Source organism: Lithobates pipiens, unplaced genomic scaffold (genome assembly GCF_037356315.1).
Source record: "Lithobates pipiens isolate NorthernLeopardFrog02 unplaced genomic scaffold, aLitPip1_a1.2 Scaffold_8, whole genome shotgun sequence".
NCBI lineage: Eukaryota > Metazoa > Chordata > Amphibia > Anura > Ranidae > Lithobates > Lithobates pipiens.
In genome coordinates, this window is record NW_027507903.1 from 472,079,109 (window position 1) to 472,095,652 (window position 16,544).

Genomic DNA, 16,544 nt, shown 5'->3' on the forward strand with positions numbered 1-16,544 from the left:
CCCTACCCATTCACCTGTGAAAAAAATGTAAGCCGGGTAGCGTGCTCGGATAAGGGTCTGATATGGACCTAGGGGGGGACCCCCATGCTGTTTTTTCGGTGTAGGGATTCCCCTTTAAGTCCATACCAGGTGACGGGGCCAGCGACGCTTCCTTCGCTGGTCTCACCTACCTGGAGCCGCGCTGAAAATGAGCGGACTTTTCTCCGAGCGGGAAAAGTCGATTCATTTCAAAAGTACGGTGGACTGGCACACACACGGCCGTACTTTCCGCCGAAATGCGAGTCCGGCGGACAGATTGATGTGCGAAACTCCAATCTTAGTCTGCCGGACTTTTGGGTAAAAAAAGTCCGCCGGAGCCTACACACGGACTTTTCCACTGGATTGTTTGATCGTGTGTACGTGGCATAAGACACAGGCTGGAGAGGTGTGACTATGACTGTCAAAAATCCACCCACACCGTATTATTGCCAAAAAAATAATAAAGATTAGATTTCAAATATATATTTGTATGAATTTAAAACAGTTTATTTATATCATTTAGTTATTTTGAGTGTTACAGATACTTATATTTATAAATATATTTATTTTTTTGGAACGTGACCAGCAGCAAGAGATCAAGAAACTCCTCCTGCTTATGCTTCCGTGACAGCTGCATATTGATTAGGAAAAGGTACTTCGATTTTTTTTTTTTATTAAAATAATTACAGTGCCATCATCCACATACAGAAATAGAAGGGACAGTGTAAATTAAACAGTGTGTATTTAGTATCACTTTAATTACCATATTTCCAGCCCTCTCCTAGTAAGCTGAATAATCTTGAAGTTTGTGAACATCCCCAAACATTTACTTCCTTGATTTGTGTCACGTAGACTCTGCTGTGTCAGACATTTCACAGAACCTGCCTTTCTGAACTACAGAGGTGCTGAGATGAGGAGTTTAAGGAGGTGTATGATTTACTGTTTTCAGGCAGCAAGGTACCATGGGATATGTAGTCCTTAGAAATTTAATGTAAACAGCAGAGGAGAAGCTGCAAAGCATGTGGGGAATCCAGGAAGTTGAGGAAAGAGATGACCAGCAGACAGGCAGAACTCACAACATGAAAGAATATTTTTCAAGTAATCTTATATTGGATTGTCAAATAACATTATTGTTTGTATTGTTATTACAGGGCTGATGTTCTGACATAACCGTTTCTGCTGTGATCATAGAACTCCTTCAAGCTATTTAGGAACTCTGACCTTCTTCGTCATTGTGAGCAGCCTGGTGGGTTGGTATTGAGATTAGTAAAGTACAATCAGTGCACAGCACTACCAAGCACGGAGGAGATCCTGAACATGTATTAAGCAAACATGGCCAAATGTACAGGTAGATATACATATTATACACACAGAAATACAATTGTTTACTTTAATTGGATAACATTCACATATATATCCGCAAAGATTTTTGCAAAGCCCATTGGTTCAGGTTAAAAAATGACAGTATATGGAAGTTGTTTCCGTGGCGTTTTTTTTTTTTTTTCTTTTTGCTGTTGGTGACAAAACAACAACTCCCACCGTCACCTGTACTATTCAAACCTGTTTATTTAATTGTATCTAGCCATAGCTTTTTAAAAATTTGTATGGAAGGCTTAGATCCTCTGGGGTTGATTTACTAAAGCAAATGGACTGTGCACTTTGCAAAGGGTAGTTGGAGTCTGCAAGAGCAGTTGCCCCAGAGCTTAGTAAATGAGCAGAAGTTCTGCTGACTTCCATCATCCAATCATGTGCAAGCAAAAATAATTAAAATTTTTTTTTTGTTTCCTTGCATGTGATTGGGTATTCTTTGCGAAGTGAAGCTTTGCGAAGTGAAGCTCTGGAGCAACTGCACTTTGCAAAGTGCACAGTCTATTTGCCTTTAGTAAATCAACCCCCTTGTGTCACCGTTGGGGAGATTCGCCCTCTTTATTTGTCTTGATGTCCCTGGGACAGAAAGTAACGAGAAATACTAAATTTTACAATTGTTACCTGAACAGAAACAGGGAAGAAATAGTTACATAGTAGGTGAGGTTGAAAAAATACACAAGTCCATCAAATCCAACCTATGTGTGTGATTATATGTCAGTATTACATTGTATATCCCTGTATGTTGTGGTCGTTCAGGTGCTTATCTAATAGTTTCTTGAAACTATCAATGCTCCCCCGCTGAGACCACTGACTGTGGAAGGGAATTTCACATCCTGGCTGCTCTTACAGTAAAGAACCCTCTACGTAGTTTAAGGTTAAACCTCTTTTCTTCAAATTTTAATGAGTAGCCACGTGTCTTGTTAAACTCCCTTCTGCGAAAAAGTTTTATCCCTATTGTGGGGTCACCAGTACGGTATTTGTATATTGAAATCATATCCCCTCTCAATCGTCTCTTCTCCAGAGAAAATAAGTTCAGTGCTCGCAACCTTTCTTCATAACTAATATCCTCCAGACCTTTTATTAGCTTTGTTGCCCTTCTTTGTACTCGCTCCATTTCCAGTACATCCTTCCAGAGGACTGGTGCCCAGAACTGGACAGCATACTCTAAATCTTCCAATAGGGACACCAGTTGTCTAAGATGTGAACTTCTCTCACTATGGAGAAATTTCTTGTCACTTCCTATTGTGTCTCCTGGACAGGAAATAAAGAAAAATCTCCCCAATGGGACAGAAACAGGAAATAAAAATCTTGGAGGGGTTCAAACCATTTTCGGATCTGTTGTAATAGTGGCATATCTGGGCAACTTTTCACCAGTCCAGTATAAAATGTAAATACATATAAATGTGGTTATAACACATACAAATATGGATGCACCTCTACTGTTTGTTGTTGTCATGGATGATAGAGACGATGATGGAGCAGTAATTGTCTTTCTTTCCCATCTCAGAAAATTGGGGAGGTGTGAAAACCTCTACCGTCACCTCTTTCCCGTAATGGTGAAAAAAAAAATCGTCTTCATCACTTATCAGCGTCACTTTGTTTATGGTGGAAATCTGGGAAGGAGGAAAGTTTTGTGAGTAAGTTTGACATTGCGAATGAGAAAAAACAGTTCTGGAGGGTGAAGCGAGCTTCCTGTTTAGCCAAGGCGTGCGGATAAAGACGAAAGCCACGAGAACAAGGAGATAGGTGGGCTGGCTGTTTTCACAAGAGGTAACGTATAATACATCAACATTCCCCCAGTCTTCCTTCTGAAAGGCAAAACAAAGGGCGGCCTATGTCTGCCGCGCTGATATTTGACCGGCAGCCAACATACACAGCGCGGGAGCGCCGAGGGTTAAATCAGCCTGTAGTTCTGCCGAAACAAAACGGCACTCTATGTCGGTTTAGCCAAAGTGAGCTGAAATCAAGATAAAACTCTGTAGAACAGGGGCGCCATTGTTACTGCGCCGATGACATGCGAATTTTATGTTTTCAAAAAAGGCCCCAAAAAAAAAAAAAGAAGTCAAGAGAGGCTTGTTAACAAATGTGAGCGGCAATTAGGAGCGGAGTGAAAGATACGAGGAAAGCGCTCACCCGCGACGCAAACCGCCTCGAGCGATAAGATATCGTGCGACAGGTGCAGTAAGAGTGGTACCTGCGCGGTATGACACTGTACAAATGTTATTACTAGGTCAATGCTCCGACCCATCGCATGCAACAAACTGCAATGAAAAACATTTCGAGGGATCTTATAGATGATTTTGCAGGCCGAAATGTGAAGAAATTCTTCGCCTTAGAAAACATATACATTTAGAATACGTTCACAAGGGCATTCTGGAAAAGTTGGAAAAGTTCTTTAAAAAAGGCCTCTACAAGACAGATAGCATTAAAGCAGGACTCCATAAAAAAAAAAAATGAATAACCCTATAAAAGATTAAATTAGATTGGAAGCTCCAGGGACTGATGTGAATGTATAATACATATGTAAAGCGCTGTGCAAACTGATGGCGCTATTCAACCACTCCAATACAGGACATTTCTACACCCATCCTTCCCAGACCAATTTTTAGCTTTCAGCGCTCTCACACTTTGAATGCCAATTACTCAGTCATGCAACACTGTACACAAACAACATTTTTACCATTTTTTTTCATACAAATAGAGTTTGTGGTATTTAATCACCACTGGGTTTTTTTATTTTTTGTGGCAAAAGTGAAAAAAGAGTGAAAGATTTGAAAAAAAAAAAACACTTTTTTTTAGTTTTTGTGATAAAATTTAGCAAATAAGTAATTTTTGTTCATAAATTTGGGCCAAAATTTATACGGCTACATTTCTTTGGTAAAAATAACCCAAATTAGTGGATATTATTTAGGCCTCTTTCACACGGGACGGACCCGTGATGATCCGCCCTGTAGACATCCGCTTGCTCAGCGGGGATTGCTCCGTCAGGAGCCAGCAGGAAGATGACAGGTCTGTCTCTGTGCAGAGACGGACCTGCCAGAGCGCCACTCTCCCCTATGGGAGATCGGATGCTGACGGACCGCAGAGTCCAACATGCAGAGAGCACCATCAGGGGTTCTAGAAGCATAAATTACAAATCTAATTTCTTAGTGACCTATTACACTTACACTCAAGGTCCTTGAGCACCAGGACAATGGAATTACCCTCAAAATTACCCAATTTTGGAAAGAAAACACCCCAACGTATATTCTATGAGGCATGGGCTGCAGATCGGTACTACCCGAGTACTAGTACTCTGATGTTCTGCAGATAGGTACTCGGGTACTCTGATGTTCTGCAGATAGGTACTCGGGTACTCTGATGGGCTTGTGACAGGTCCTTGGGTATTCTGATGGGCTATAGATAGATGTTCGGGTACTCTGATGGCCTGTTGAGAGGTACTCTGATGGCCTGGTGAGAGGTACTCGGGTACTCTAATGGTTTGGTGTCAGGTACTCTGATGGCCTGGTGACAGGTACTGGGGTACTCTGATGGGCTACAGATAGGTACTTGGGTACTCTGATGGACTGGTACTCGGGTACTCTGATGGGTGCTGACAGGTACTTAGCTGGGCTGTGACAGGTACTCAGGTACTCGTGTACTCAGATGAACTGTGATAGGTACTCAGATAGACTGTGACAGGTACTCAGATGGGCTGTAACAGGTACTCAGATATACTGTGACAGATACTCAGGTACTCGGGTACTCATATGGGCTGTGACAGGTACTCAGGTACCCGGGTACTCAGATATACTGTGACAGGTACTCGGGTACTCTCGTACTCAGATGGGCTGTGACAGGTACTCAGGTACTCAGATATACTGTGACAGGTACTCGGGTACTCAGATGGGCTGTGACAGGTACTTAGGTACTCGGGTACTCAGATATACTGTGACAGGTGCTCGGGTACTCAGATGGGCTTGACAGGTACTTAGGTACTCGGGTACTCAGATATACTGTGACAGGTGCTCGGGTACTCAGATGGGCTGTGACAGGTACTCGGGTACACAGATATACTGTGACAGGTACTCGGGTACTCAGATGGGCTGTGACAGGTACTTAGGTACTCGGGTACTCAGATATACTGTGACAGGTGCTCGGGTACTCAGATGGGCTGTGACAGGTACTCAGGAACTCGGGTACACAGATATACTGTGACAGGTACTGAGGTACTCGGGTACTCAGATGGGCTGTGACAGGTACTCGGGTACTCAGATGGGCTGTGACAGATACTCGGGTACTCAGATGGGCTGTGACAGGTACTCGGGTACAAAGATATACTGTGACAGGTACTCAGGTACTCGACTACTCAGATATACTGTGACAGGTACTCAGGTACTCGGATGGGCTGTGACAGGTACTCGGGTACTCAGATGGGCTGTGACAGGTACCTGGGTACTCAGATGGGCTGTGACAGGTACTCGGGTACTCAGATGGGCTGTGACAGGTGCTCTGATGGCTGATGACAAGTACATTGATAGCTGATGACAGGTACTTTGATGGATGATGACATGTCCTCTTTATGGGGGGGGGCAGTCAGTGTGGTTGGTGTGTACGGTAATTGATAACGAGATGTTACCACCAATCTCTTTTTAACACACGATCGGTGTGTGATGAGGAGAACCCGGTAACATCTCGTTACCGTGGTTTCTTGATATTCTGTGACCGGCTGTGATTGGACACAGCCGGTCACGTGGCAAAGAGCCAATTTCAATTTCATTGGCTCTTTACTGCGATCAGGATTGGGCTGTGTCATGGTGACAAGCCTCATCCCCGATCGCCGCTCTGTGACTGCTCTAGGGGCGTGCATGAGCGCCGTGCACGTGGGCAATACATGTGATTGGACACAGCTGGTCATGGGATAAAGAGCCATTTTTTCCGAGGGACACACCTCATCCCTGATCGCTGCGATGTGGGCCCCTGGGACAAGCAACGAGGACATAATATGACGCCTGCCCAGGATGGGAGATCCGATCTGTGGATTTCATATGACTATAGCCCGGGAATGAAGTGGTTAAGTAAGTAAATATTCACCTTCAGTCCAGAGACTTCCCTTGCTTTACTTTTTTTTGCCACTAGATGTCCTCAGTCTGATGGCCAGATTCATTCAACACACTTCCTTTGATCCCAGGTCATCCTAGACTTGCGCCCAGCCTGTAACAGGACAGTGAAATGAGAAGCAGCATAGGAATGAGCTCATCTCTCTGTCACTCTGCTCTGTTCTCATGTCAGCATACACTTTGTCAGCACCTAAATTGATTCACAGCCGTACTGTATTCAGATTTCATAAGGTTTCAGAAGGTAGATATAAGGTCAGATTCAGGTACTTAAATGCTTGTATTGAAAAATACATTGAACAGGTGTATTTTTAATTACAGAGCTGAATGAATTTGTGTTTTTTAAATCTGACATAGCCAATAGTAAAAAGCCTGGATTTATATTGAAAAAAACCCTGATATATACTGCTCAATAATAATATATATTGCTCTATAATGATATACAGTATATTGCTCTATATAACAATATATACAGCATTATAATGTTATATACTGCACTGCAATGATCTACTGTACCATAATGATATACAGTGCTCTATAACAATATATACTGTACTATACTGACACTTACTGCTTTATCATGCTATAGAATGCACTATAAGGATACATATTGCTTTATAATGACATATATTGTTCTATAATGATATATGCTCATCAAAATGATGTACAGTGCCTTGAAAAAGTATTCATACCCCTGGAAATTTTACAAATTGTGTCATGTTACAACCAAAAACGTAAATATATTTTATTGGGATTTTATGTGATCGACCAACACAAAGTGGCACATAATTGTGAAGTGAAAGGAAAATGATAAATAGTTTTAAAAATTTTTACAAATAAATATGTGAAAAGTGTGATGTGCATTTGTATTCAGCCCCCCTGAGTCAATACTTTGTAGAACCACCTTTCACTGCAATTACAGCTGCAAGTCTTTTTGGGGATGTCTCTACCAGCTCTGCACATCTAGAGAGTGACGTTTTTGCCCATTCTGTGCAGAATAGCTCAAGTTCTGTCAGATTTGATTGAGAACGTCTATGAACAGCAATTTTCAAGTCTTGCCACAGATTCTCAATTGGATTTAGGTCTGGACTTTGCCTGTGCCATTCTAATACATGAATATGCTTTGATCTAAACTATTCCATTATAGCTCTATGTATGTTTAGGGTCATTGTCCTGCTGGAAGGTGAACCTCCCCCCCAGTCTTGGGTCTTTTGCAGACTCTAATGCCATGTACACACGACCGGACTTTTCATCAAAATAAACTGTGATGGTCTTTCCGACGGAGTTCCACTGAAACAGACTTGCCTACACACGATCACACCAAAGTCCGTTTGTTTAGAACGCGATGACATACAATGGGACTATAAAAGGAAGTTCAATAGCCAGTAGCCAATAGCTGCCCTTGCGTCGTATTTGGTCCATCGGACAAGCATACAGACAAACGGTTTTCCCAATAGGAATTGATTCAGTCGGAAAGATTTAAAACATGTTCTATTTCGGCCCTAGAATTTTTGACAAAAAAAGTCTGATGAAGCCCACACACGATCGGAATATCCGATGAAATGATTCCGTCTGACCCTTTCTGTCGGAAAGTCCGGTTGTGTGTACGCGGCACAACAGGTTTTCTTCTAAGATTGCCCTGTATTTGGCTACATTTTGCTGAAGAAAAGCATCCTCACAAGATGATGCTGCCACCACCATGTTTCACGGTGGGGATGGTGTGATCAGGGTGAAATGCAGTGTTGGTTTTCAGCCACACATAACGTTTTGCTTTTAGGCCAAAAAGTTGCATTTAGGTCTCATCTGACCAGAGCACCATCTTCCACATGTTTGCTGTGTCCCCACATGGCTTCTCACAAACTGAAAACGGGACTTCTTATGGCTTTCTTTCAACAATGGCTTTCTTCTTGACACCCAATGCCAGTAAAAGCCAATAAGCCAGATTTGTGGAGTGTGCGACCAATAGTTGTCCCGTGGACAGTTTCTCCCACCTGAGCTGTGGATCTCTGCAGCTCCTCCAGAGTTACCATGGACCTCTTGGCTGCTTCTCTCATTGCCTGGCCTGTTAGTTTAGGTGGACGGCCATGTCTTGGTAGGTTTGCAGTTGTACCATACTCTTTCCATTTTCGGATGATTGACCGAACAGTGCTCTGTGAGACGTTCAAAGCTTGGAATCATTTTTTTATAACCTAACCCTGCCTTAAACTTCTCCATGACCTTATCCCTGACCTGTCTGGTGTGTTCCTTGGCCTTCATGATGCTATGTTCTCTAACAAACCTCTGAGGGCTTCACAGAACAGATGTATTTATACTGAGATTAAATTACACACAGGTGGACTCTAGTTACTAATAAGGGGACTTCTGAAGGCAATTGGTTCCACTAGATTTTAGTTAGGCCCCTTTCCGATCCTCTCCGCTAAAACCAGATGGATGCAAACCCTATTTTTCATCCGTCTGGTGGGTTGGATCTGATGAAAACGGACAGGCGGTCCGTAATCATCCGATCCCCCATAGGGGAGAGCGGGGCTTGGACAGGTCCATCCCTGCACAGCTATTTACGGGCTCAATGCGGATAGCCCTGTGTGAAAGGGACCTTAGGGGTATCAGAGTAAAGGGGACTGAATATAAATGCACGCCACACTTTTCATATATTTACAGTACCTTGCGAAAGTATTCATCCCCCTTGAACTTTTCAACCTTTTGCCACATTTTAGGCTTCAAACATAAAGATATAAAATTTTTATTTTTTGTGAAGAATCACCAACAAGTGAGACACAATTGTGAAGTGGAACGAAATCTATTGGATATTTTAAACTTTTTTAACTAATAAAAAAATGAAAAGTGGGGCGTGCAAAATTATTCGGCCCCCTTGCGTTAATACTTTGTAGAGCCACCTTTTGCTGCGATTACAGCTGCAAGTCGCTTGGGGTATCTCTCTTTCAGTTTTGCACATCAAGAGACTGAAATTCTTGCCCATTCTTCCTTGCAAAACAGCTTGAGCTCAGTGAGGTTGGATGGAGAGCGTTTGTGAACAGCAGTTTTCAGCTCTTTCCACAGATTCTCGATTGGATTCAGGTCTGGACTTTGACTTGGCCATTCTAACACCTGGATACGTTTATTTGTGAACCATTCCTTTGTAGATTTTGCTGTATGTTTGGGATCATTGTCTTGTTGGAAGATAAATCTCCGTCCCAGTTTCAGGTCTTTTGCAGACTCCAACAGGTTTTCATCCAGAATGGTCCTGTATTTGGCTGCATCCATCTTCCCCTCAATTTTAACCATCTTCCCTGTCCCTGCTGAAGAAAAGCAGGCCCAAACCATGATGCTGCCACCACCATGTTTGACAGTGGGGATGGTGTGTTGAGGGTGATGAGCTCTGTTGCTTTTACGCCAAACATATCGTTTTGCATTGTGGGCAAAAAGTTTGATTTTGGTTTCATCTGACCAGAGCACCTTCTTCCACATGTTTGGTGTGTCTCCCAGGTGGCTTGTGGCAAACTTTAGACAAGACTTTTAATGGATATCTTTGAGAAATGGCTTTCTTCTTGCCACTCTTCCATAAAGGCCAGATTTGTGCAGTGTACGACTGATTGTTGTCCTATGGACAGACTCTCCCACCTCAGCTGTAGTTCTCTGCAGTTCATCCAGAGTGATCATGGGCCTCTTGGCTGCATCTCTGATCAGTCTTCTCCTTGTCTGAGCTGAAAGTTTAGAGGGACGGCCAGGTCTTGGTAGATTTGCAGTGGTCTGATACTCCTTCCATTTCAAAATGATCGCTTGCACAGTGCTCCTTGGGATGTTTAAAGCTTGGGAAATCTTTTTGTATCCAAATCCGGCTTTAAACTTCTCCACAACAGTATTACGGACCTGCCTGGTGTGTTCCTTGGTCTTCATGATGCTCTCTGCACTTTCAACAGAACCCTGAGACTATCACAGAGCAGGTGCATTTATACAGAGACTTGATTACACACAGGTGGATTCTATTTATCACCATCAGTCATTTAGGACAACATTGGATCATTCAGAGATCCTCGCTGAACTTCTGGAGTGAGTTTGCTGCACTGAAAGTAAAGGGGCCGAATAATTTTGCACGCACCACTTTTCAGTTTTTTATTTGCTAAAAAAGTTTAAAATATCCAATAGATTACGTTCCACTTCACAATTGTGTCCCACTTGTTGGTGATTCTTCACAAAAAATTTAAATTTTATATCTTTATGTTTGAAGCCTGAAATGTGGCAAAAGGTTGAAAAGTTCAAGGGGGCCGAATACTTTCGCAAGGCACTGTATTTGTAAATACATTTTAAAACCATTTATCATTTTCCTTCCACTTCATAATTATGTGCCACTTTGTGTTGTCTATCACATATAATCCCAATAAAATACATTTATGTTTTTGGTTGTAACATGACAAAATGTGGAAAGTTTCAAGGGGTATGAATACTTTTTCAAGGCACTATATATGTCACTATAATAATATATACTTCACTACAGTAAAAAAAGCTTCTATATAATGATTGACAATGCATTATAATGATATATACTGCACAATATTAATATGTACTGCACTGTAATGACATACACTCACTGGACACTTTATTAGGTACACCTTGCTAGTACCGGGATGGACCCCATTTTGCCTTAATTCTTTGTGGCATAGATTCAACAAGGTTTTGGAAACATTTCTCTGAGATTTTGGTCCATATTGACATGATAACATAACGGAGTTGCTGTAGATTTGTCGGCTGCACATCCATGATGCGAATCTCCCGTTCCCAAAGGATCTCTATTGGATGAGATATGGTGACTGTGGAGGCCATTGGAGTACAGTGATCTCATTGTCATGTTCAAGAAACCAGTGGTGAGATGATTTGAACTTTGTGACATGGTGCATTATCCTGCTGGAAGGAGCCATCAGAAGTCATAAAGGGATGGACATGGTCAGCAACAATACTCAGGTAGGCCGTGGGGTTTAAACAGTGCTCAATTGGTACTAAGGGGCCAAAAATGTGCCAAGAAAATATCCCCCACACCATTACACCACCATTAACAGACTGAACCTCTGATATAAGGCAGGATGGGTGCATGCTTTCCTGTTGTTTACTCCAAATTCTGACCCTACCATCTGAATGTCGCAGCTGAAATCAAGACTCATCAGCCCAGGCAATGTTTTTCCAATCTTCTATTTTGCAATTTTGGCGAGCCTGTGCAAATTGTAGCTTCAGTTTTCTGTTCTTAGCTGACAGTAGTGGCACCTGGTGTGTTCTTCTGCTGCTGTAGCCCATCTGCTTCAAGGTTCAATTTGCAATGCATTTAGAGATGGTATTCTACATACCTTGACTGTAACGACTGGTTTTCTGAGTTATTGTTGCCTTTCTATCATCTCAAACCAGTCTGCCCCTTCTCCTCAGAAAGACATCTTCATCCACACAACTGACGCTCGCTGGATATTTTTTCTTTTCGGACGATTCTCTGTAAACCCTAGAGATGGTTGTGTGTGAAATCCCAAAAGATCAGTCATTTTTTAAATACTCAGCCCAGCCCGTCCGGCACCAATAACCATGCCACATTCAAAGTCACTTAAAGCGGAGGTCCACCCTAAAGTGGACCTTCCGCTCATCGGAACCCTCCCCCCCTCCGGTGCCACAATCGGCACCTTTCAGGGGGGAGGGGGGTGCAGTTACCTGGATAATCCAGGTAACTGCACCCACTTCCGGGATAGCTCTCTGCGGAAAGGGGCGAAACTTATGCCCCTTTCCGCAAGTGCCCGCCCCTTCCCGCAAGTGCCCCGCTGCCTGCTGGGAAACACACAGATCCCAGAGGCAGCGGGGAGCGTCCTTATTGCGCAGCGCGATTCGCGCATGCGCAGTAGGGAACCGGGAAATTAAGCCAAAAGGCTCCATTTCCTGATTCCCATACCCAAGATGGCGGCGGCAGGACCCGACAGACGACCTAGAGATCAGCTTCGGGTGCCGACATCGCGGGCGCGCTGGACAGGTAAGTGTCACTATTTTAAAAGTCAGCAGCTGCAGTATTTGTAGCTGCTGGCTTTTAAAAAAAAAAAAAAAACGCGGAGTCCCGGTGGACTCCCGCTTTAAATGCCTTTTTTCCCCATTATGGTGCTTGGTTTGAACTTCAGCAAGTCGTTGTCATCACGTTTAGATGTCTAAATGCATTGAGTTGCTGCCATGGCTGATTAGCAATTTATGTTACCAAGCAATTGAACAGGTGTACCTAATAAAGTGGCCAGTGAGTGTATGCTGCTCTATAATGATATATACTGCCCCATTATGATACATACACTGCTCTATAATGATATATACTGCCCTATTATGATACATACACTGCTCTATAATCATATATAATGCCCCATTATGATACATACACTGCTCTATAATGATATATACTGCCCCATTATGATACATACACTGCTCTCTAATGATATATACTGCCCCATTATGATACATACACTGCTCTATAATGATATATACTGCCCCATTATGATACATACACTGCTCTATAATGCTATATACTGCCCCATTATGATATATACACTGCTCTATAATCATATATACTGCCCCATTATGATACATACACTGCTCTATAATGATATATACTGCCCCATTATGATACATACACTGCTCTATAATCATATATACTGTATTATAAACACATACTGCACTATAGTGATGGATACAGCACTACAATGATATGTACTACTTTATAATGATATTATAATGCATAATAATTTATAATGCATTATAATAGTATATACTGCTATTCACTGCTCTATAATAATATATACTGCAGTATAATCATAAATATGATACTGTAAGGATATATACTGCTCTATAATGATATATACTACATCATATTGATATATACTGCTTTATATGAATATACTTTGCTTTATAATACTAGATACCACACTGTAATGATATATACTGATCTATAATGATATAAATTGTACTATAATAATATAAATAGCTATAAAATATATACTGCTCTAAAATGATATACTCTCTTCCATAATAATATATCTTTCTCTGTAATGACTATACCATATTGATATACAGTACAGCTCAGGATAACTCACAAAATCTGCCTATTTAAGTCTGCATATGCTTTATACATTTTGTTTGTTAGGGGATGGCAGTGGGATAAGATGTCAGAGGATGAATATTACAGACCAACACCTATAGTTTTACTGTTACTCTTATGCCCTGTACACACGGTCGGACTTTCGACGACAAAATCCATCGTTTTTTTCCAACAGATTTTGGCCCAAACCTGTCTAGCATACACACGGTCGCACAAAGTTGTTGGAAAATCCGATCGTTCTGAACGTGGTGACGAGAATGTGTATGACGGTACTATAAACGGGCCAGTAGCCAATAGCTTTCATCTCCTAATTTATTCTGAGATTGCGTGGCATTTTGTCCGTCGGAAATGTCTACACACGATCGGAATTTAAACAATCGGATTTTGTTGTCTGGAAATTTTAGATGCAGCTCTCAAACTTTGTGTGTCGGAAATTGCGACAGAACAATTCCAATGGAGCCCACACATGATCGGATTTTCCAACAACGCGATCCGATCGCACATTTTCCGTCGGAAAGTCCGACCGTGTGTACAGGTCATCACAGTCTACAGAACCCCTATTCCAATGATGGCGAACCTTGGCACCCCAGATGTTTTGGAACTACATTTCCCATAATGCACCACTACACTGCAGAGTGCATGAGCATCATGGGAAATGTAATTACAAAACATCTGGGGTGCCAAGGTTCGCCATCACTGCGAGTGGCTATACACAACACCCGATTTACTAAGCTTGTAAACATACCGTAGACATTGGACGATACTGCAGAGACATCTTTTGCTGACGAAACAGAAGCCAACGTCCTGAACACAGATGTGGTCATAGACATGTGCGTATGATTTCTTCATTTCGTCGATGACAGGCAAGGGAAGTTTTGATGTCACAGTGAAGGTGGTGAAAGATGAACAGACTGAAAAACAAAAAATAATAATAAAAAAAATGCAAGATGAGGCGAAAACGGAAAACCCTTCAACATGATCGAGGGCCATGCATGTAATTCTACATTTTATATGTTGTATTTATATACTATAATGTTTTATTTGAACAATCGTATTATTACAATTTGCACTATATTTATTTATACATCACTAAATTTGCATATCTATTATATTACTTGTTTGCACATTGGAAAGTGCTGATTTTGCACTTTTATTATATTGCTTGTTTACATATTGGCCAACCCCATTCACTTCATTCTTTTTAAGATTCCCACCAAGTATACAGAAACAAAGCCTCCTGACTGCAACCTCTAAAACAGCGTGGTGTGGCTCCTGGGACATAACAGGTCGGCCCAAAAGTCCATTTTTAATCAACTTTTGTTGAAGGAGTCGGGCAGAAAATTCTCCACTGAATTGAGGGCTGTGTGAATTCAGCCTGTGGGCCTGAACAAGAAAAATCGTAACGTGTATGGCAAGCTTTAGTCTTCCCATTCCTCCCTCACATGTGTTTTAAGCCCAACAATCGTGGAAAGCAGAATGTACATGCTTTTAGCAGTTTGTGTTCTCCAGTGATTATATATAATATATTACCAAAAGTATTGGTACACCTGCCTCTACACGCACATGAACTTTAATGGCATCCCAGTCTTCGTCTGTAGGGTTCAATATTGAGTTGACCCACCCTTTGCAGCTATAACAGCTTCAACTCTTCTGGGAAGGCTGTCTATAAGGTTTAGGAGTGTGTCTATGGGAATGTTAGACTATTCCCTTAGAAGCGTATTTGTGAGGTCAGGCACTGATGTGGACGAGAAGGCGTGACTCGCACTCTCCACTTTAATTCATCCCAAAGGTGTTCTGTCAGGTTGAGATCAGAACTTAACCCCAAACTAGTTCATCCATGTCTTTATGGACCTTGCTTTGTGCACTATATAAGAGGGGGGTAATAGAAGAGATTGTGAAGTATAGCCTCAATACAAAAAGTAACTGTTAATACATAATGTACCATCATCCAATAGTAGTTCAAGGGGAAGAGGTATTTTGGAATTCTGGAAATGGGGAGGGAGCTGTACAAGTTAATCTCCTTATACCAAATCACAGACCAAAATGACAAAAAAATGTTGGACTATACCGGTACTGAATTTGCATACATAAAAATCAGAAAACATGGAGTATAAAGTAAGATTTTAATAAATTTTAATACATAGAATAGAAAAAATTACACAAAGAAGAGGGTCATATTAAAAGCTAGTACACCCCATATTCGTATGTACAGTTACTCATGGTGGAGTTCCATTCTGGGAGTGCAAGTGGAGAATTCCTCGACTAGTTTCGCGGAATTATCCGCTTCATCTGGAGGAGGTCTAAAAATTAAATATACATTAAACAGTGCATACCCATTGATAGTTCATATAGTTATACCATAATATGAATATATATAAAGGAAAGACAAAAATAAACAATTATATTTGAAAATAAAGGGAACCCCGCTTTAACGTTCAAAAGGTGTTTTCCATTGCTAAACCTTTTATCCTAACTAAAAATTGCTGCAGTTTCTAAATGTCTGAAGCCAATATAAAGCAATAGTAGTGGTAAAAATAAGCACATGGGGATTTAAGTAATACATTTTTTGTAGAATTCTCCTTTAAGGGGGCGTGACAGGGGGTGTGTCCTATGCCTACATACTTTTGCTAAAAGATCACAGTATATATAAAATAATATGCAAAGTGGTTGGAGGGAAACTTCTGAATGGCAAAGATGTTTTTATTATAAATGATGTGAGCAGACTGCAGTTCCTCTTCAACCACTTCCCTCCTGGCCTATAGCACAATGACGGCCGGGCGGTGGGTCAGTTATCCTGACTGGGCATCATATGACGTCCTGTGGGATAACAGCCGCCACATGCCCGTGAGGGCGCTCATCGTGGCGATCGGTGGTGCGGTGTGCCAATCTGACACACCGCTACACCGATCTTGGCAAAGAGCTGATGTAAAGAAGAAGAGCCGTGTATCAGCTTTTCCTCACTT

At 41.7% G+C, this 16,544-nt stretch overlaps 1 long non-coding RNA gene across 1 annotated transcript; it reads right to left on the bottom strand.

Annotated features, from left to right (window-relative positions):
- Positions 1–503: 503 nt before the first annotated feature.
- Positions 504–14,483, bottom strand: LOC143963280 (uncharacterized). Its single transcript, XR_013270931.1, has 3 exons — positions 14,327–14,483; positions 6,460–6,579; positions 504–2,999 (listed from the first exon to the last, which is right to left on the bottom strand). It is a non-coding gene; the product is annotated as an uncharacterized LOC143963280 (long non-coding RNA).
- Positions 14,484–16,544: the final 2,061 nt, after the last annotated feature.